Here is a 21,159-nt window from a genome sequence, read left to right as displayed (position 1 = left end):
AATTTTCTGATGAATCTGCAGTTGTGGGACATCATGACATAGAGGATCTGGAAGTGCCAATTGCAACTCAAACTGTTCATCATAGGCAGTACAGAACTAACTGTGACGTGTTGTTGCCCATTCATCAGCTGATTCGTCAACTGGAGAGTCAGGCTGTCATCGAGAAAGCTCATTCACCTTTCAACAGTCCCATCTGGCCTGTGCGCAAACCCAATGGTGACTGGAGACTCACAGTAGACTTTTGTGCCCTCAACGAGGTGACGCCACCCATGAGTGCAGCTGTGCCGGACATGCTGGAACTCCAGTATGAGCTGGAATCGAAGGAGGCTAAGTGGTGTGCAACCATAGACATTGCTAATGCTTTCTTCTCTATTCCCATAGCAAAGGAGTGCAGGCCTCAGTTTGCATTCACCTGGAGAGGAATCCAGTACCAGTTCAACCGTTTGCCTCAGGGGTGGAAACACAGCTCAACCATCTGTCACTCAGTCATCCACAATGCACTGGAGAAAGGTAAAGCTCCAGAGCACATCCAGTACATTGACGACATCATTGTGTGGGGCCAAACTGCTGAGGAAGTCTTTGAGAAAGGTAACAAAATCATTGACATTCTGTTACAAGCAGGTTTTGCCATTAAGAGAGGCAAGGTCAAAGGACCTGCCAAAGAAATTCAGTTTCTGGGAGTGCGGTGGCAAGATGGTCGCCATCACATTCCTCAGGATGTGATTAACAAAGTCTCTACCATGGCAGTTCCCACCAGTAAGAAGGACATACTTACTTTTCTTGGTGTGGTGGGATTTTGGAGACTACACATTCCTGGTTTCAGTCAGATTGTCAAACCTCTGCATGATGTAACTCGTAAGAGAAACAATTTCGAGTGGGGACTTGAACAACAAGCAGCCTTTGATCAGATCAAACGAGAAATAGTCCATGCAGTGGGATTGGGACCTGTGTGATCTGGTCTGGACATTAAGAACATTCTGTGTGGAAGAATTTCTCACCAGTCGAGGACATAAAGTCATAAACATGGGTAACTGGCGCTGAGAACGTCCTTGGTTCCCAGCGAGGCTAGGAAATCGAGATGTAAACAACTGAGCACCCCACACACAGCTGCACTGGGCAGAGACTAGATAACTAAGGGGGCTGGAGTGGGTGGTCTGGAAGGCTGACCCTTAGAATGTTGTGATAAGTTAACCTATGCACACCTTACATGTAACTCTGGACCCACTGACTGTAACCAATCTTAAGCTGAGCACGCCTCTTGCTGGAATGCATATAAGTCACTGTATCACGGAAATAAAGGGGATTTGACCATCTAACCATATTGGTGAACAAAGAGTCATCTTCCCATAGCGCTCCACCGAACGTGTTTCCCAACAATTCTGTACACGGCTGCCGGTGACAATGGTCCAACTTGGAGTCTTTGGCAGAGAGCTCCAAATGAGACACGTGGTCGTCCTCATGGTTTCTGGGGACGTTGTTACAGAGGTTCAGAGACAAATTACACTGCAACTGAGAAAGAGATTCTAGCAGCCTATGAGGGAGTGAAAGCAGCTTCTGAAGTGATTGGAACTGAGTTACAATTGCTTTTAGCTCCTAGACTTCCAGTTCTTAACTGGATGTTCAAAGGCAAAGGTTCATCACCACATCATGCCACAGATGCAACCTGGTCTAAATGGATGGCTTTGATAACCCAACGAGCATGAATGGGTAATCTTGATCGACCTGGTCTGGTGGAGGTGATCACCAACTGGCCAGAAGGCACAGACTGTTCCAAACCTCCAGAGGAGAAAATAACTCGTGCTGAGGAAGCTCCTCCCTATGGTGATCTCTCTGATCAGGAAAGAAGTATGCTTTGTTCACAGATGGTTCCTGTCGTCTTGTTGGAAACAAGCGAAGATGGAAGTCAGCAGTTTGGAGTCCAACCAGGAGAGTTACCAAAACGAAAGATGGAGAAGGAGAATCCAGTCAGTTTGCTGAGGTAAAAGCTGTTCAACTTGCTCTTGATGTGGCTCAACGCGAGAGTTGGCCTATCCTTAACCTCTACACCGTCTCATGGATGGTAGCCAATGCTCTATGGGGTTGGCTAAAGGACTGGAAGAAGAATGGTTGGCAGAGGAAAGGAGTGCCTATTTGGTGTGCTGATCTATGACAGGACATTGATGCACGGCTGGAGAAAATTCCAGTGAAGGTGCGGCACGTAGACACACACATGCCCAAGAGCAGAGCTACCGAGGAACATAAAGACAACCAGAAAGCAGATCAAGCTGCTAAGATTGCTCAAGTTGATACCAACTCTGAACTTGACATTGACCTTGATTGGAAACACCGAGGTGAGCTGTTCTTAGCTCGGTGGGCCCATGACTCATCTAGACATCAAGGCAGAGATGGAACATACCGATGGGCTCGTGATAGGTCAATTGACTTGTCCATGGACGCTATCACCCAAGTCATCTATGACTGCGACATTTGTGCTGCTATTAAGCAGGCTAAGCGAATCAAGCCCTTATGGTATGGTGATAGATGGTCAAAGTACAAGTATGGTGAAGCCTGGCAGATTGACTACATCACTTTACCTCGATCTCGTTCTGGCAAGCAGTATGTGCTGATGATGGTAGAAGCCAGCACTGGATGGTTGGAAACCTATCCAGTTCCACATGCTACTGCACATAACATCATTGTTGGTTTGGAGAGACAAATCTTGTGGAGACATGGAACTCCAGAGAGTATAGAGTCAGACAATGGCACTCATTCCAAAAACAATCTTGTGAAAAATTGGGCCAAAGAGCATGGTATTGAATGGATCTATCACATACCCTACTATTCACCAGCTTCAGGGGAGATTGAACGCTTCAACGGTTTGCTGTAAACCACCCTAAAAGCCATGGGGGGTGGAACCTTGAAAAACTGGGACAAACATTTAGCACAAGCTACCTGGTTGGTAAATAGTAGAGGTTCAGTAAAGAGAGCAGGACCTGCACAGTCAGATTTGGTCCAAACAGTAGATGGTGATAAATTTCCTGTTGTACGTGAGAAGAATCTGTTAGGGAAAACTGTTTGGGTATTTTCTCCTTCGGGCGAAGGGAAACCTGTCCGAGGGGTGGTTTCTGCTGAAGGTCCTGGTCATACATATTGGGTAATGGAGGAGAATGGTGAAATTCAGTGTATTCCACAGAAAAATCTAACCTTAGCTGAAAGAGTTTAAATTCAGAGTGTATAATATAAGTTGTTAGGAGTTTTCTGTTCTAGGTAACATCGGTGCCCAACACTGGAAGAATCTATGAGAGAAATCTACAATATGTGAGCACGAACCCAACGTCACCTGGGAGTTCCTGTTCTGAGCTTTTGAATCACCTACATCTGATTGAAGTGTGAACTGAACTTGTGTATATTGTTTTAGTGTAAATATTGGTTTAGATTAGATTGGATAATTCTCAGCGATACTCTGACCGAAGTAGACAAGAGGTGGATTGTGCTAGTTTGAAGCAAGCTAGAATGTTTTGGTAAAAGAACTTGATAACAGGCAATGGAATGAAAAACATGGTGTCTCCTTCTCTCACAGTTACGCTGAGAACTCTGGGAAGAAGAAAGACTTTTTCTCCATTTTGTTTCTTACTTCTGCCTTTGCCTTCAGACCTGGTCACATCTCATTAACCCTGCTCCCACTAACCTTGCTCCCTAACTTCTTGGCTGCACCTCTCTTCTTCCTGAGAACTGGGGTAAGGTTGAGAGGGCCGGGGGAGGTGTTGGAGTGCTTTGAGAGCCCCTCCTGGGGACTCAGGTTTCTGGGAGGGGAGTTGTGCTTTTGTATTGTTTATCCTTTGTATATTTCTGTATATAATTGTATATAACTGTGTACATTGTAAATAGCTGCTCGTATATTCTGCTGGCTGTAAAGAAATAGCTTCATTTATATTCCCAGAGGCCGTCTGAGTTAGCTGGGGCAAATCCAAAAGTGTGTGTGTGTGGGGGGGGGGTTTAAGAGCCCAAAACCATCACAACCCAGCTGTTAATGGAGCCTACTAGGGGCAAGCTCAGCTTGACCTGCTGTTCTCCAACAGAGAAGGGATGGTAGGAAATGTGACAGTGGGAGGCTGCCTGGGGTGTAGTGATCACAAGATAGTGGAGTTTTCAATATGCAGGGAGATAGGGAGGCACTACAACAAAACCTACACCTTGGACTTTCGGAGGGCAAACTTCAATTTGCTTAAGAAACTTATTTCCAAAATCCCCTGGGCGGCAGTCCTTGAGAACAAAGGGGTCCAGGATGGTTGGACCTGCTTTAAACAGGAGCTCTTGAAGGCACAGGAGCTGGCAGTTCCCATGTGCCGAAAGATTAGTCGGCGGGGAAGGAGACCAGCCTGGATGAGTAAACAGCTCCTGAAGGAATTGGGGGAAAAAAAGAGGGTGTATCGCCTTTGGAAGGAGGGGGAGGCTTCTCCTGATGTGTTTAAGGAGGTAGCCAGACTATGCAGGAGAAAAATTAGAGAGGCTAAGGCCCAGCTAGAACTTAGGCTGCCACTTCCATGAAAGATAATAAAAAACACTTTTATAAATTCATCAATGCTAAAAGGAAGGGCAAGTAGAGCCTCCACTCCTTCTTGGACCAGGAGGGGAACACTATAACTGATGACGAAGAAAAGGCTGAGGTCCTGAATGTCTTCTTTGCTTCAGTTTTCAACAGTAAGGAGGGAGGAGTTCAGGGCAAGTGGCCTCTTGAACTGGGAGGTGGGGTCGGGGAGCCGTGTGTTCCCTTGGAAATTCATGAAGAAGTAGTTCAGGACCTGCTGAGCCATCTGGACACCCACAAGTCCATGGGACCAGATGGGATCCATCCCGGGGTGCTGAGAGAGCTGGCAGCTGAGCTGGCCAGGCCACTCTCCATCATCTTCCAGCAGTCCTGGCTCACTGGAGAGGTCCCAGGAGACTGGAAAGTGGCCAATGTGGTCCCCATCCACAAGAAGGGTGGGATGGAGGAACCTGGGAACTACAGACCTGTCAGCCTGACCTCAGTGCCAGGGAAACTGATGGAGCAGGTTATCCTGGGGGTTATAAGACTGCACCTGAGGGATGGCAGAGAGCTCAGGTCCAGCCAGTATGGGTTTAGGAAGGGCAGATCCTGCCTTTCTAACCTGATCTCCTTCTATGATCAGGTGACCCGCTTGGTGGATGTGGGGAAGCCAGCGGATGTGGTCTATCTGGACTTCAGCAAGGCCTTTGACACTGTCCCCCACAGCAAACTGCTGGCTAAGCTGTCAGCCCATGGCTTGGATGGCAACACTCTGTGCTGGGTTAGGAACTGGCTGGAGGGCCAGACCTAGAGAGTGGTGGTGAATGGTACCACATCCAGCTGGCGGCCAGTCACTAGTGGTGTCCCTCAGGGATCAGTGCTGGGCCCCTGTCACGGAAGGTAGTTTGGGAGGTTGCGGGGAAAATACGTGGAGACTCACTTGTGGATTTTCAAGTGATTTATTGCTCAAACACGAAGATCCCCTCCCGAACTAAATTCCCCGCGTGAGTTCTTTTGGATTGAAGTTGTAAAATAACAGTTCAGAAAATAGCAGATAAAGGAGAGCCTGTGATTTCTTTAGAGTTCCTTTGAGTCTTTAAAGTTATTCAGTCTTTAGGTAAAGAGTTCTTTCTCCAATTTACTCACTGTTCGTAGTTCAGTTCAGCAAAGTTCGAAGGTTTGGGCGGTGTCCCTTTGTTCGTCAGGATTGGGCCCAAGCAGGTTTCAGGCCTCTGCGAGCCCCTCGTCGGGCAGGGCCGATCAGGAACGTGAGGGCACCGCGGCAGGAGCGAGGCAGGCAGGCAGGCTAGCGAGCGAGCGGTAGGAGCAGGTACCAGCAAGCTCAAGCCAGCAAGCGCCGATCCAGGAAGGCACACCATTTTTATAATGTTCAAAAGAGGTGTAACCCTCCAGTCCAGGCTATTTTACGTTATTCTTACAGATTGGCACAAATTACAATTAACCTATACAATTGGACAGTTCTTACCAAAACAATTTCTAAGACCACCCCAAGCTCGGCCCACACCAGGTGTCGAGCGGGCATGAGAACTGCCGTTCCCCCTAACCAAAACAGTGGCCACTGTTTACCTTTTATCTCGACTAGGGAGAGACTTTCTCATGGGGCTGAAGGACTGTTTTGGTTTACGATGCTTCTTGGCATTAATGTGAGACACTGCAACTTTTACAGCAGGGAGGCCTGCTAAGGGCTTCTGCTACCCTCCATGACAGCCCCATCCTCTTTAACATCTTCATAGATGATCTGGATGAGGGCATGGAGTCAGTCCAGAACAAGAGGACACAGCCTCAGGCTGCGCCAGGGGAAATTTCGGCTCGAGGTGAGGAGAAAATTCTTCACTGAGAGTCATTGGGCACTGGAATGGGCTGCCTGGGGAGGTGGTGGAGTCGTCATCCCTGGGGCAGTTCAAGGCAAGGTTGGATGTGGCACTTGGTGCCATGGTCTAGCCTTGGGCACTGTGGTAAAGGGTTGGACTTGATGATCTGTGAGGTCTCTTCCAACCTTGGTGATACTGTGATACTGTGACAAAGCTCTACAGGCTCCTTCAGACCCCTCCACACCTTTAAAAGGTGCCTGCAGACCCCTACAGACCCCTGCAGTACCCTAGAGACATCTACAGACTCCTACAGTCAACTTCAGACTTTTCAAAGGTGTCTGCAGACCCCTACAGATCCCTGCAAATTCTTCACACCCCTAAGACCTCTTCACACACCCACAGACTCCTCTACAGAACCCTACAGCCCACTACTGACCTTTAATAGATTCCTGCAGACACTTCACAGACGCTTGACAGAGCTCCACAGACCACTTCAGACCTTTAAAAGATGCCTGCAGACACCTGTGGACCCATAACAGAAACCTCCAGACACCTACTGAATGCTACAGACACTTGCAAACCCCTCCAGTCTCCTAGAGACCTCTAGGGATCCCTCCTGACCTTTCAATAGACCTCTGCAGACCCCTTCTCCACAGCCTCGGCTGCCTCCCCCGCCTTCCCCAGCAGCCCCACCACCACTTCGGCTACGGCCAGGCCGGCCACTGGCAGCCGCAGCCTGCCGTCCGGTTGATTGCTGCTGATATGCGGGGAGGGGCCGGGGTAGACGTTCTCTCTCACCCAGGTGGGGTAGACGTGCGCTCCCCAGTGGGAATTAGAGCCTGGCGTGAGGAGGGCCTGGGTAGATGTGCTCTCTCACCCAACGCCCCATGGTGAACCCACACCCCTGCTAATACCCTTCCAGGTCTGCCCAGACCCAGCACCGGCAGCCACTGCCCGTCAGTTTAGCTGCTCACTGCCACTTCCGCCTTGCCCCCCACACCGCTGCCACTTGCCGAATCCCCCCCCTCACACCAACTTGGCTGGGTCCTGCCACCACACCTCCCCGGTTCCGCCGGCAGACGCCTGCTCCGCTGCCTCCCCCACTGGCCCCTCAGCTGCCCACCATGAACCGGCGGCCCCACCCGGCAGCTCCGGGGCCGGCCGGACCCATCACCATCAGCCACTGCACACCGGTCTGGCTGCTCGCAGCTGGTTCCATCACCCCCCACATGCTGCTGCTGCTTGCCAGTTCCCCCCCACCTCAATCTGGCCAAGCCCTGCTGCCTTCCCCCACTGGGTCCTGCTGGCAGACCTCTACTCCGCTGCCTTCCCCGCCTTCCCCACTGGCCCCACCAATGCTCACCAAGGGCCGGCAGCCCTTCCTGCCAGCCTGGCTGGCTACTGCCACTTGGGGTGGAGGGGACGGGGTCAGACATGCTCTCTCCGGCAGGACTCAGGCTCCGGTGTGGCATTGCCTGGGTAGACATGCTCTCTCCAACAGGCGGGGAAGATGTGCTCACCCACCCAATGCACCACAGTAAACCCGTACCCCTGCTAATGCCACTCCGGGCCTGCGCGGCCCCTGCACCAGCAGCCACTGTGGTGGCTGGTGCACTATTAGTTGACTCAGTGGTCAGTTCTTAGTCACTCCGTTGGTCGACTTTGTAGTCAACTCGGGGGTCAATTCTCAGTTGCTCTATTGGTCGACTTTGTAGTCAACTTGGGGGTCGATTATTAGTCTCTCTGTTGGTCGACTTTGTAGTTGACTCAGGGGTTGATTATTAGTCGCTCCACTGGTCGACTTTGTCATCAACTCAGAAGTTGACTATTAGTCAACTCGGGGGTCGATTCTCTGCCATTCTGTTGGTTGACTTTGTAGTTGACTCAGGGGCTGATACTTAGCTTGGCTGGTTGACATTGTTGTCGACTTGGAAGTCGAGTATTAGTTGCTCCATTGGTCAACTTTGTAGTCAATTCCGAAGTTGACTAGTGACTCTGTTGGTCGACTTTGTAGTCGACTCGGGGGTTGATTCTTAGGCTCTCTGTTGGTTGACTTTCCAGTTGACTCAGAAGTCAAATATTAGGTGACTCGGGTGTCAATTGTTAGTTGCTCCATTAGTCAACTTTGTAGTCAACTCGGGAGTCGATTCTTAGTGGCTTCATTGGTCAACTCTGTAGTCGACTCAGGGGTCGATTCTTATTCACTCCATTGGGCGAATTTGTCATCAAATTGGAACTCGACTGTTAGTCGACTTGAAAGTCGATTATTAGTCGCTCAGTTGGTCAACTTTGTAGTCGACTCATAAGTCGACAATTAGTCGCTCCGTTTGTCGACTTTGTAGTTGACTTGGAAGTCAATTATTAGTCGCTCCGATGGATGAGTTTTGCATCAACTTGGAAGACGATTCTTAGTTGACTTGGGGGTTGATTTTAGTCGCTCCTTTGGCTGACTTTGTAGTCAATTCGGAAGTTGACGATTAGTTGACTCGGGATCGATTCTTAGTCACTCCAATGGTTGACTTTGTAGTTGATTTGGATGTTGACTATTACTCGACTCGGGGGTCAATTCTTAGTCGCTCCGTTTGTCAACTATTGGTTGCTCCATTGGTCGACTTTTGCATCAACTCGGAAGATGACTTTTAGTCGACTTGGGGGTTGATTCTTAGTCGCTACGTTGTCAACTTTTGAGTCGACTCGGGTCGATTTTTAGTTGATCTGTTGGTCGACTTTGTAGCCGACTTGGAGGTTGATTGTTAGTTACTCCGTTGGTTGACTTTGTAGTTGAATTGGAAGTCGACTACTGGTCGACTCGGGGGTCGATTCTTAGTCGCCCCATTGGTCAACTTTTTAGTCAACTCGGAAGTCGATTATTAGTCACTCAGTTGGTCGACTTTGTAGTCTACTCAGAAGTCGACTAGTAGACAACTCGGGGGTCGATCCTTAGTTGCTCCGTAGGTCGACTTTGTAGATGACTCGGAAGTCATTTATTAGTCGACTCGGGGGTCACAGTATCACAGTATCACAGTATTATCAGGGTTGAAAGAGACCTCACAGATCATCAAGTCCAACCCTTTACCACAGAGCTCAAGGCTAGACCATGGCACCAAGTGCCACGTCCAATCCTGCCTTGAACAGCTCCAGGGACGGCGACTCCACCACCTCCCCGGGCAGCCCATTCCAGTGTCCAATGACTCTCTCAGGGAAGAACTTTCTCCTCACCTCCAGCCTAAATCTCCCCTGGTGCAGCCTGAGGCTGTGTCCTCTCGTTCTGGCGCTGGCCACCTGAGAGAAGAGAGCAACCTCCTCCTGGCCACAACCACCCCTCAGGTAGTTGTAGACAGGAATAAGGTCACCTCTGAGCCTCCTCTTCTCCAGGCTAAACAATCCCAGCTCCCTCAGCCTCTCCTCGTAGGGCTTGTGCTTGAGGCCTCTCACCAGCCTTGTCACCCTTCTCTGGACACGCTCAAGCATCTCAGTGTCCTTCCTAAACTGGGGGGCCCAGAACTGAACGCAGTACTCAAGGTGTGGTCTGACCAGTGCAGAGTACAGGGGCAGAATGACCTCCCTGCTCCTGCTGACCACACCATTCCTGATGCAAGCCAGGATGCCATTGGCTCTCTTGGCCACCTGGGCACACTGCTGGCTCATGTTCAGGCGGGTATCAATCAGTACCCCCAGATCCCTCTCTGTTTGGCTGCTCTCCAGCCACTCCAACCCCAGCCTGTATTTCTGCATGGGGTTGCTGTGGCCAAAGTGCAGCACCCTGCACTTGGAGCTATTGAACACCATCCCATTGGACTCTGCCCATCTGTGCAGGCGGTCAAGGTCCTGCTGCAGAGCCCTTCTGCCCTCCAACTCAGTCACATCTGCCCCCAGCTTAGTGTCATCTACAAACTTGCTGATGATTGACTCCATGCCCTCACCCAGATCATCTATGAAGATGTTAAAGAGGATGGGGCCCAGCACTGATCCCTGAGGGACACCACTAGTGACTGGCCGCCAGCTGGATGCGGTACCATTCACCACCACTCTCTAGGTCTGGCCCTCCAGCCAGTTCCTAACCCAGCACAGAGTGTTGCCATCCAAGCCATGGGCTGACAGCTTAGCCAGCAGTTTGCTGTGGGGGACAGTGTCAAAGGCCTTGCTGAAGTCCAGTGTCAAAGGCCTTGCTGAAGTCCAGTGTCAAAGGCCTTGCTTGTCCATGTCTGTGGTGGTGTGTAGCTGAGTGTGGGTGTCTGCAGAGGTGTGAAGGGGTCTGTAGCTATTTGTCAGGGTCTGAAAGAGTCTGCAGAGGTCTGTAGAGTTGAGTAGGTGTTTGGAGGTTTCTGTGTGGGTCTGTAGGTGCCTGCAGGCATCATTTAAGGTTCTGGAGGGGTCTGTAGATGTATGCAGGGGTCTGTTAAATATCTGAAGGGGTCTATGGAGCTCTGTAGGGGTCTGTATGTGTTTGCAGGCATCTTCACGGTCCGTAGATGCCTGTAGGTTTTTGCAGGGGTCTGTTAGTTGTCTGTAGAGGTCTGCCTGGGTCTGGACGGGCCTTTTAATGGGTCTGTGGAGGTCTGCAGGGCTCTGTAGCATTCTGCAGTGGGCTGCAGTGGTCTGTTAAAGGTGTGGAGGGGTCTGTAGGTGTCTACATTCAGTGAAGGAGTTCTTTGGCTCCAGGACGCATTTGTCTAATGTCTCTAAACCGTGACTGTCCCAAATGAGATAGAGGTGCACTGGCAGCACGTTTGCAGATGGCCCCTGTTGTGGAGGAGTCTGTCTGGGTTTTGGGGAAATGAAATACGAGGCCAATTTTTTTAAAAAGTTTAAAAGATTTAATATTATATATATTAGGAGTTCCCCCTCCTCAATCTTATTTACAACTACCCCACACAAGTTTTTTTGTCTGCAGTTGCGAAATTATATTTTACAGAATGTCTATGAATAATGAATTAGGAATTTAGCAAAGATTTGAGAATATTTAGGAAGAGAGTCTGTGGCAGAAAGTGCCACTGGTAGACTTTTGAGAGATTATTCTGGCTTAAATCGAGTTTCTCAGTTACTCACTGTCCAGAGTCAGTTTGAAAGTCCCAAGTATCGTAGATTGGAACAATTCAGAAGTTATTGGAGTGCGCTGTCTTAGCTTCCGTGGGTATGAGCCAAGCTGGGCACGGGCGTCCAGATGCTGGCGAGGCGTGGATTGGGGCACTGACGAATGCGATCAGTTCAATCAGTGCCGTGCAGTGCGATGCGGTGTGGTGTGTGTGAGAGCTGCTTGCTAGTGCGAATGCCCGTGCAAGTGCCCCCTTATTAGGGCAATGCAACCTTCAGAGGAAGGTGTATCCAGCCAAAATGATGCTGGCACAAGTGAACAATACCGATTGGCTCAAAGTTATGTGTAAGGCACAGATAGGTTATTACTTATAAAAACAACCTGTGGTCCCACCCTGAGAGGCTGGCAGGGTCAGCCCCTAGCAGGTGTGCGTAGGGTGCTCACAGTGCCTTCTAACTCAAGGTCCTTTTCCCATAACAAAATCTCATGTTTACAGCTTATGCCCCGCTGCAGGAGAAATTCTCCCACAGCTAAGAACAGCAGCTGGTGCCATGGCTGTAGTCATGCGGCGGCGGCACAAGGTTTTGACCTCGTGATTGATGGTCCTTTGAGGCACAATTCTGTCCAAATGAGGGCTTTGCAAGAGGGCTTTGCAACCCTCCACCACAGCCCCAAACTGAGTGGTGCTGTGGAGAAAGCAGAAGGACAGGATGGCATCCAGAAAACACCTGGGCAGGCAGGAGAGCTGGGCCCAGGTGAAGCTTGTGAGATTCAACAAGAGCAAGGGCAGAGGGCTGCGTATGGGTGGGAGCAAGCCTGCCTGTCACTTCAGGCTGGGGGTGGAGATGATAAAAAACAGCCCTGAGAAGGCCTTGGGGGTTGCTTGGGGGAAGCTGAGTCTGAGCAGACTGTGTGAGCTTGCAGGCCTGAAGGAGTCTGTCAGAGGTGTGTAGCTGTTTGCAGGCTTCTATAGAGGTCTGCAGGTGTATGCAGGGGTGTGTAGAAGCCTGTGCATGTCTGTGTGTGTCTGTAGGGGCCTGTTAGAGGTCTCTAGGGTTCTATAGAGGCTCGTAGATGTCTGCAGAGGTCTGCATGGGTCTGTAGATGTCTCTGTGGGTCTGGAGGGGTCAGTAGGTAGATTTTAGGGATTTGCAGAGATCTCCAGGTATCTGTAGGCATTTGTAGGTGTTGTGAGAGGCCTTTGAGTGTCTGTAGGCATCTGTTCAGGTGTGTGTGGGTGTGTAGAGTTGTGTAGTTATCTGCAGGGGTCTCTTAAAGGCCTGTAAAAGGGTCTAGGACCATGTTTGGGGATTCCAGGGTCATCTAAAGAGGTATGAAATGAGGTTTTGGGGACATGAAAAGAGTTATTGTGGGTATCTAAATTGGTCTGGGGTCCTCTGGAGGTTCCTGAGTGGTCTCTCCCTTTGGTGGCCACAAAGCAACAGGCATCTGCAGGCTGGTGCCTTGCTTTGCATTCTGTGACTCTTGGCCAACCAGGAAGCACAGGGAATGGGAGTTCCAGCATGAAATGGGTTAAAGGATGAGGCTTCCTGTGAAATGCCTTTGGGCTGTAGTTAAAATTGTCTCACTTTTTTTTTTTTTTTCTTGTTGATTCCTCCCCCCCCACGTACTTTTTTTTAGGGAGCTTAATTGCTTTAGCCAAAATCAAGTTGGAGAGATGTGTGGAGCCTCAGACACAAATCCTGACTGTTGGGGGATGCTTTGCTAGCAGAAGGCGGAGCTGCTGGAAACCCAGTTCCTCCTTGCAAGTGGTTCAGAATGGCATTCCCTTGGGAAAATGGGGACAGAAACATCTCTCTGGTGAGTTGCCGTGAAGTGCCAGCCTTGGGGAGTGATCTTTGACCACCTGGAATTTCTTATTTGGAGGAAAGGAATTTCTTCCCCAGGCTTGTTACCTCCTGCTCTGTTAGCCCCTTTTGCGGAAGGCAGGAGAGGAGTTGGATTAAGAGCCCTCCTGGTCGGTTCTGCTGTTCAGGAGGGGCTTAGTATTTCTGTATTACTTTTACTACTTGTTGAGAATTGTTCATGTTTGTAACCATCTGTATGTGTTGTGTATATATGCTTGTATATTTGTGCCACACTGTAAATAGAGTTTAATTCCTTAACTTCCAGCTGCCTGAGTTAGCCTGGTGAATTGGTGTGGGGGAGGGCAGGAAACTGCCAAATGACCACATCTGTATTTAATGTATGTTCCTTTCTGCTTGCCAGCTGGAGAGCTGTTGCTGCTGATTGGCAGCAGGCCCTTAAAGGGCAGGGGTGGGTTGAGGTTTTAAATGCTTGCTCTTAATAGCATTGATGGGTTTAGAAACCTCCTTGCAATTATATATTAGATTGTGGGAAGTTGATTGTTTGTTAAACTAGCAAGGATTGACCCAAATCTATTAAATCTTTTTTTGTCAAATGTTGTGGGTGTTCTTTTCTCTTTTATAGAGAACAAAGATTATGGAGGGGAAACTGAGGTGACTTGAGAGCAGAGAAGTGATATTTTGAAGGAAAAAGCCAAACAGGTCTATTGGGAAGGAAATGAAAACTCTGGAGGAAAAAATGGAGGTAAACAAGAGGACACAAGTGGTGTTTCATAGGGGAAAAAGTGAGTTAGTCTCTAGGGGATAAAAAGGAAGATTGTAGGAGGGGAAAGCTGAGGTGATTGGGTGGGACAGAGCTGACCTTAAGCATGGAAAAACTTAAGGTAATCCATAGGGGAGAATATGACCATTTTGGAGGGAAGTCCCGAGGTAAGCGAGGGGATGTGGGTAACATTTTAGAAGAGAGTCCTACGGTAGTGTCTGTGAGACAAGATACTCTTGTGTCACCACAGTTATAGCCAGAGGTGTGTCCCTTTGCCCAGAGTGCCTTGCCTGTCTCCCATTCTCAGCTTTAATCCCAGCTCAGTCTGCAGAGCTTGCAGCAGAGGTCTGAGCCAGTCCCACTCTGTGGAAGGTTCACAGCTCTGTGTTTGTGCTCCTGCAGAGTCGATGGCTTGGACAGCTCCAAGCAGCACAGCAACCATTCCGTGCACCAAGGGATCTCTGGATGCATTTTCACTCTTAGCTCCCCGAATGTCCTCAGGAGTTACCCAGTTGTAAGGCTTTTGCTCCCAGCTGATTCTGAAGCCATCAGGCCTGTGTGTGTGAGTGCAAACCCCACTACTCTGGGTGAGTTTGAGCTGCACCTCGGGGGAAAATGCTTGCTGGAATCTTGTTGGCTCTGCGATGCTGTGGGTCAGACAACATGGTTAGATGCTCCCTCCTCTTCCTCTGGGATTTGGGAATGAGAGAGGGTCTTGGGGGAGGAGGTCTCTGGGAGATGGCAGAGGCACTTTCCACTTTCTCACTCTCAGCTGTTAGCTGCTGCTGTTCTTCCCTGACTGTTTTGGTGCTACCTTACTCCTTTGTGTTCTCTCTTGACTTCTGTTTGGTGCTGTCCTATTCGTTGTTATTCTTCCTTCACCGAACAAACTCTCAAACAGAGCTTGGAGGAGAAGGCCTGGGGGTGTCAGCTGGTGCCAAGGTGCCCAGCAGCCAGCACTGGTGGCTGGCAGCCCAGAGCCAGCTGTGTGCTGGCTGCAGCCAGAGCAGGGGGAGCAGCAGCAACACAGGAGGGGATTCTGCCCCTCCAGTCTTCTCTGCTCAGCTCTCACCTGCAGCACTGCCTCCAGTGCTGGGGAACACAGCACAAGAAGGACCTGGAGCTGCTGCACAGGGGCCAGAGGAGGCCACTAAGATGCTCAGAGGGCTGCAGAACTTCCCCTATGGGGACAGACTGGGAGAGTAGGGGCTGTTCAGCCTGGAGAAGACTGCAGGGAGACCTCAGAGCAGCCTTCCGGTACCTGAAAGGGCTCCAGGAGAGCTGGAGAGGGACTTGTGACAAGAGCTGGGAGTGTCAGGATGAGGGACAATGGCTTTGAGCTGGGAGAGGGGAGAGTGAGAGTGGAGGTGAGGAAGAAGTTGTTAGCAGTGACGGTAGGGAGACCCTGGCACAGGTTGCCCAGGGAGGTTGTGCAGCACAGAAGCACAGAGTGTGATCAAAGATGCCATTCTGTGCTTGTGTGATCCCTGACCTCCCTGGGGGTGCTGAAGGCCAGGCTGGATGAGGCTTTGAGCAAGCTGTGCTGGTGGGAGGTGTCCTTGGCCCTGGCAGGGGGCTGGCACTGGCTGATCTTCAAGATCCCTTCCAACCCATTCTCTGATTCCTTTGTGTCTGTTCACTTTCATGCAAGAAGAGGGCAAGAAGGTCCCCGTCCTGCAGCAGTGCCAGCAGGTTCTGCCTGTCCTGCTGCCCGTGCTGTTGGGGTTGCCGTGCCTGCAGCTGGGGAGCCCTTTTTCAGTGCTGTCAGGTTTGCAGCCCTGAGCCTTGCAGCTTTGCATTCTGCTGCCAGACGCAGCCAGGCTCAGCATCATGCTCTGAAAAAGAAACCCCCAAGTGGTGGTGCCTTGGGAAAATGCATCTTGTCTGTGGGCAGACTTTGCCATGGGCACTCCTAAAGGGCCTCTCCAAACACCCCTGAGTTTCTGCAGCTGTTGTTGCCCAGGTGAGGAGCTGGGCTCTGTGTTCCGTTCTGTGCTGCTGATCACCACACTGTTGCTAGTGGCAGTCTCTGTCATCACTCTGCTGCTTTACCTGAGCAGGTAATCCCTGAGCTTCTCCCCACCACTCCCTTCACCCCAGCTGGTCTTTAGCATGCTCTAGGACTCCTCTCTCTTGCAGGTAGCTGCTCAGGATGGCATCTCTTTTACCCAGACCATGCACTGCACCAGCACTGTGCCTCAGCCCTTAGATTTAGGGTATGGAGCAAATGTACCCCAGGACTGTTCCGTGCCTTCACCCACACCCTGGCTGAGGGCACTCCCAGCAGGCTTGCCGATGGCACCAAAGCAGGAGCAGCGGCTGGCACCCCTCAGGCTGTGCTGCCACTCAGCCAGACCTGGCCAGGCTGCAGAGCTGGGTGGGGAGGAATTGAATGGACTCCAACAAGGACAAGAGTAGAGCCTGGCACCTGGGGAAGAGCAACCAGGTGGACCAGTGTAGGTTGGGGCTGAGATGTTGCAGAGCAGAGTAAGGGAAAGGGACCTGAGCGTCCTGGTGGCCAGAAGGTTGCCCTTGAGCCAGCAATATGGCCTTGTGGCCAAGAAAGCAAAGGGCATCCTGGGGTGCATTAGAAGTGCTGTGGTGAGTAGGTCAGAGAGCTTCTCCTGCCCCTCTGTTCTGCCCTGCTGAGGCCACACCTGTCCAGTTCTGGGCCCCTCAGGCCAAGGAGGAGCTGAGGGAAGTGCTGGAGAGAGCCCAGCCCAGAGCCCCCAAGCTGCTGCAGGCAGGGAACAGCTCCTGTGAGGCCAGGCTGAGGGAGCTGGGGCTGGCAGGTGGCAGCAGAGCAGCCTGAGGGCTGCCCTCGGTGTTGTGCTAAAGATGTGCAGGGCAGTGTCGGGAGGACGAAGCCAGGCTCTGCCCAGGGGTGGCCAAGGGCAGTACAAGGCGCACTAGTGCCAGCTGGAGCAGAGGAGGTGCCAGGGGAACAAGAGGGGAAACTTTGCCAGTGTGAGGGTGATGGAGGCCTGGAGCAGGCTGCCCAGAGAGGCTGTGGAGTCTCTGTCTGTGGAGCCTTTCCACCCCCCCGGATGTGTTCTGTGTGCCCGGCCCTGGGTGGTACTGCTCTGGCAGGAGGTTGCACTGGCTGAGCTCTGCAGGTCCCTTCCAGCCCCTAAGGTGCTGTGACTTGCAGGCTCTGGTTGTGCGTGGGTAGCACTGCCTGTGTCTGCTGGCAGTTGAGTGTCTTGTGGCGCTTTCTCTTCAAGCAATGAAGTCTCAATTCAGAATGAATCTGCGGTGCCAAGTAGGCTCTGACCAAGAGTTGCTGATTTTTGCCTTTTAGGTTTGGATGGACATTTGCTGCTGTCTTTGGCAACAGCAAAAGCTGCTTAGAATAGGATTAAAGAGATTGTTTATCTGAAATACATCCATAGAGAGAGATTGCTATGAAAGAAGATTAAAAAGAGAGTGTATCACCTTTGGAAAAGAGGGGAGGTGTCCCAGGAGAAGTTCAAGGAAGTCGCTAAGTCTTGTAGAGGGAAAATTAGAGAGGCAAAAGCCCACTTGGAGCTTAGGCTGGCCACAGCTGTCAAGGAAAATAAAAAATGTTTCTTTAAATATCTGAAAGGCAAGAGAAGGGCCAAGGACAACCTCCAGTCCTTGTTAGATAGAGAGGGGAACATAGTGACAAAGGATGAGGAAAAAGCAGAGGTGCTTAACACCTTCTTTGCCTCAACCTTCAATAGTGGGACAGGTTTTCTCCAGGACAGCTGGACTTCTGAAGTGGTGGATGGAGTCAGGGACCAGTATAGTCCCCCTCTAATCCATGAGGAAGCAGTAAGGAACCTGCTGTGTCATTTGGATCCTCACAAGTCCATGGGACCGGATGGGATCCACCCTAGGGTGCTGAAAGAGCTGGCAGCTGAGCTGGCCAAGCCACTCTCCATCATTTATCAGCAGTCCTGGCTCACTGGAGAGGTCCCCGACGACTGGAAGCTGGCCAATGTGATACCCATTCACAAGAAGGGTTGTAAGGAGGAGCCAGAAAACTACAGACCTGTGAGCCTGACCTCAGTGCCAGGCAAGGTCATGGGACAGGTTATCTTGGGTGCCATCACAAAGCACCTACAGGATGGCCAAGGGATCAGGCCCAGCCAGTATGGGTTTAGGAAGGGCAAGTCCTGTCTCACCAACCTGATCTCCTTTTATGATCAGGTTACCCACCTGGTGAATGAGGGGAAGGCTGTGGATGGGGTCTACTTGGACTGCAGCAGAGCCTTTGACACAGTCTGCCACAAGAAGCTCCTGGCCAAGCTGGCAGCTCATGGTTTGGACAGATTCACTCTGTGCTGGATCAAGAACTGGCTGGATGGCAGAGCCCAGAGAGTGGTGGTGAATGGTGCCACATCCAGTTGGCAGCCAGTCACTAGTGGTGTTCCCCAAGGATCAGTGCTGGGCCCAGTCCTGTTCAATATCTTTCTTGATGACCTGGACAAGGGGATTGAGTCCAGCATCAGTAAGTTTGCAGATGACATCAAGCTAGGAGTGGGTGTTGATCTGTTGGAAGGTAGGAGAGCCCTGCAGAGGGACCTGGACAGGCTGCATGGGTGGGCAGAGGCCAGTGGGATGAGACTGAACAAGGCCAAGTGCAGGATTCTGCACTTTGGCCACAACAACCCCAAGCAGCGCTTGGGGACTGAGTGGCTGGAGAGCAGCCAGGAGGAAAGGGACCTGGGGGTACTGATAGATAGTAGGCTAAAGATGAGCCAGCAGTGTGCCCAGGTGGCCAAGAGAGCCAATGGCATCCTGGCCTGTATCAGGAACAGTGTGGCCAGTAGGACAAGGGAGGTTATTCTTCCCCTGTACTCAGCACTGGTCAGGCCACACCTTGAGTACTGTGTCCAGTTCTAGGCCCTTCAATTCAAGAGAGATGTTGAGGTACTGGAGCATGTCCAGAGAAGGGCAACAAAGCTGGTGGAGGGCCTGGAATACAAACCCTATGAGGAGAGGCTGAGGGAGCAGGGGTTATTTAGCCTGGAGAAGAGGAGGCTCGGGGGTGATCTTATTACTGTCTACAATTACCTGAAGGGACATTGTAGCCAGGTGGGGGGTGGCCTCTTCTCCCAGGCAACCAGCAAGAGAACAAGGGGACACAGTCGCAAGTTGTGCCGGGGTAGGTATAGGCTGGATGTTAGGAGGAAGTTCTTCACAGAGAGAGTGATTTCCCGTTGGAATGGGCTGCCCAGGGAGGTGGTGGAGGTGCTGTCCCTGGAGGTGTTCAAGAAAAGACTGGATGAGGCACTTAGTGCCATGGTCTAGTTGACTGGATAGGGCTGGGGGATAGGTTGGACTGGATGATCTTGGAGGTCTCTTCCAACCTGGTTGATTCCATGAAATGTGACTGTATGAACATAGGCAGTGGAGATGTGTGCTAGATGCAGTCACTAGTTATGCTGATTTACAGATCAGTATCTATGCTATGTGCAGATTATATGTCACAGGTAGCTACACACCAGACAGACATCAGAGCTATGGCCACATATAGATTTACATTCCATATAAATATACCAGCACAGTACATACAGCTATTTGCTAGATTTATTTCCTGCCTATCCTGATTTCACAGGTGAGTTTCTCTATGTTATGTATAGATTATGCACCACAGACAGTCACACCCCATAGAGATATGAAAGTTGTTTCCATATGATAGGTACCTTTAATCTACAAAAATCCATTGCCATGAAACATGAATATAGAAACCATAGGGTATAGAGAGATTGGCTCCGAGAGAGGCAGAGACTCAGCCAGGTTGGAAGAGATCTCCAAGAGCATCCAGCCTGACCCAGCACTTGCTGTTTGCATTGGTTTCATAGATGAATGTCTATGCAATCAATCTATGTTGTTTCTATGCATATCTACATGTTATATATATGCATACAACCATGGGATGTGCATGCACCCATGGGGAGATGATGTGCACTGCATGGTTACATACCCTAGGCATGAGAGTTGTGTTTAGAGTGTAGATGTTTTAATCCATTAAAAATCTGTTTAGATGAAGTATAAAGATCTAAACATAGGTGATGGAGGTGTTTTCCAGGTTTATTATGGTGATGTTGTCTTTATCTGTCAGTCTGTGTGTATGAAATACAAATGCATAAGCATAGGCAAGGCAGATCTTTGCTCTACAGTTACTGTTTCTATTGATTTTACAGATGAATTTATGCATGTTTTGTCTGGATTATATGCACTGTATGGCTACGTCCCATGTACATCGAGTTATTTTTATGGTCTATATTTTAATACATAAAAAAAGTCTATTTAGATGAACTATAAAGATCTAAACATGGGCAATGCAGGTCTTTGCTAGATTCATTTACTACCTCTATTGATTTTATAGGTGAATTTGTCTCTGTTATGTATAGACTGTGCACAATAGATAGTTGCATACCCTATGGGCATTAAACAGTCATTTTTATAGGGTGATAGATGTTGTCTGTATAAATCTCTGTTCACATGCAATACAAACACATGAGCATAGGCAATGCAGATCTCTGCTATGTATTTACTGCTTCTATTGATGTTATAGATGAATGTATCTATGTTATGTCTAGATTATGTCTAATATACACTTACATACCCTATAGGCATTAAACAGAGTCATTTTTATATCATCAGAGATGATTTTTATCTGTAAATCTCTGTTCACATGCAATACAAACACATGAGCATAGGAAGTGTAGATCCCTGCTACGTATTGACTGTTTCTGTTGCTGTTGCAGATGAACTGCTCTGTGCTGTGTGTAGGTTCCATGCCATACAGAATGACAAACAATAGCTGTGTAAAATAGAGTTCTGGTGCTAGATTAGCTCGATGCTTTTGCCTCTATAAATATGTATTTACAGCTCCATTTCTATCTATGCCCTTAATATTGCCCTTTGCTCTTGGGTTTGGGAGTTGCCATGAGAAATGGGAGCAGTCCCACAGAGAACAAAGCCCAGCCCTAGGGATGCTGAAGCTGCCCCCTCCTCCCCTGTTCCCATTTTGCTGCCTTGCCCCCAGGGGTCACTTTGAAATGGGGATTTTTGCAAGGATTTCTTTTACCTCTCTTTCATCCATACCTAATTTTGTTTTGTTTTTCCTTCCTCACTTTCTGAAAGGTTGAAGATATTAATTCTGCCACCTATCCCAGAGCCTAGAGAAATTCTGAAGTGTCTGTTTGGAGAGCAGAATGAGG

The 21,159-nt window shown here is 49.9% G+C and overlaps 1 protein-coding gene across 1 annotated transcript in view; it reads right to left on the bottom strand.

Annotated features, from left to right (window-relative positions):
* Positions 1-11,502: 11,502 nt before the first annotated feature.
* Positions 11,503-21,159, bottom strand: part of LOC135192851 (basic proline-rich protein-like) — a 37,270-nt gene continuing 27,613 nt past the window's right edge. The window contains exon 8 of the mRNA XM_064176234.1: positions 11,503-12,060. The gene's annotated coding sequence lies outside the window, so the exon portion shown is untranslated. The remainder of the gene's footprint in view (positions 12,061-21,159) is intronic.

This window comes from Pogoniulus pusillus, chromosome W, assembly GCF_015220805.1.
Source record: "Pogoniulus pusillus isolate bPogPus1 chromosome W, bPogPus1.pri, whole genome shotgun sequence".
In the NCBI taxonomy this organism is placed as follows: Eukaryota; Metazoa; Chordata; class Aves; order Piciformes; family Lybiidae; genus Pogoniulus; species Pogoniulus pusillus.
The sequence above is the reverse complement of the archived record's forward strand: the minus strand, read 5'-3'. Positions and strand labels throughout refer to the sequence as shown.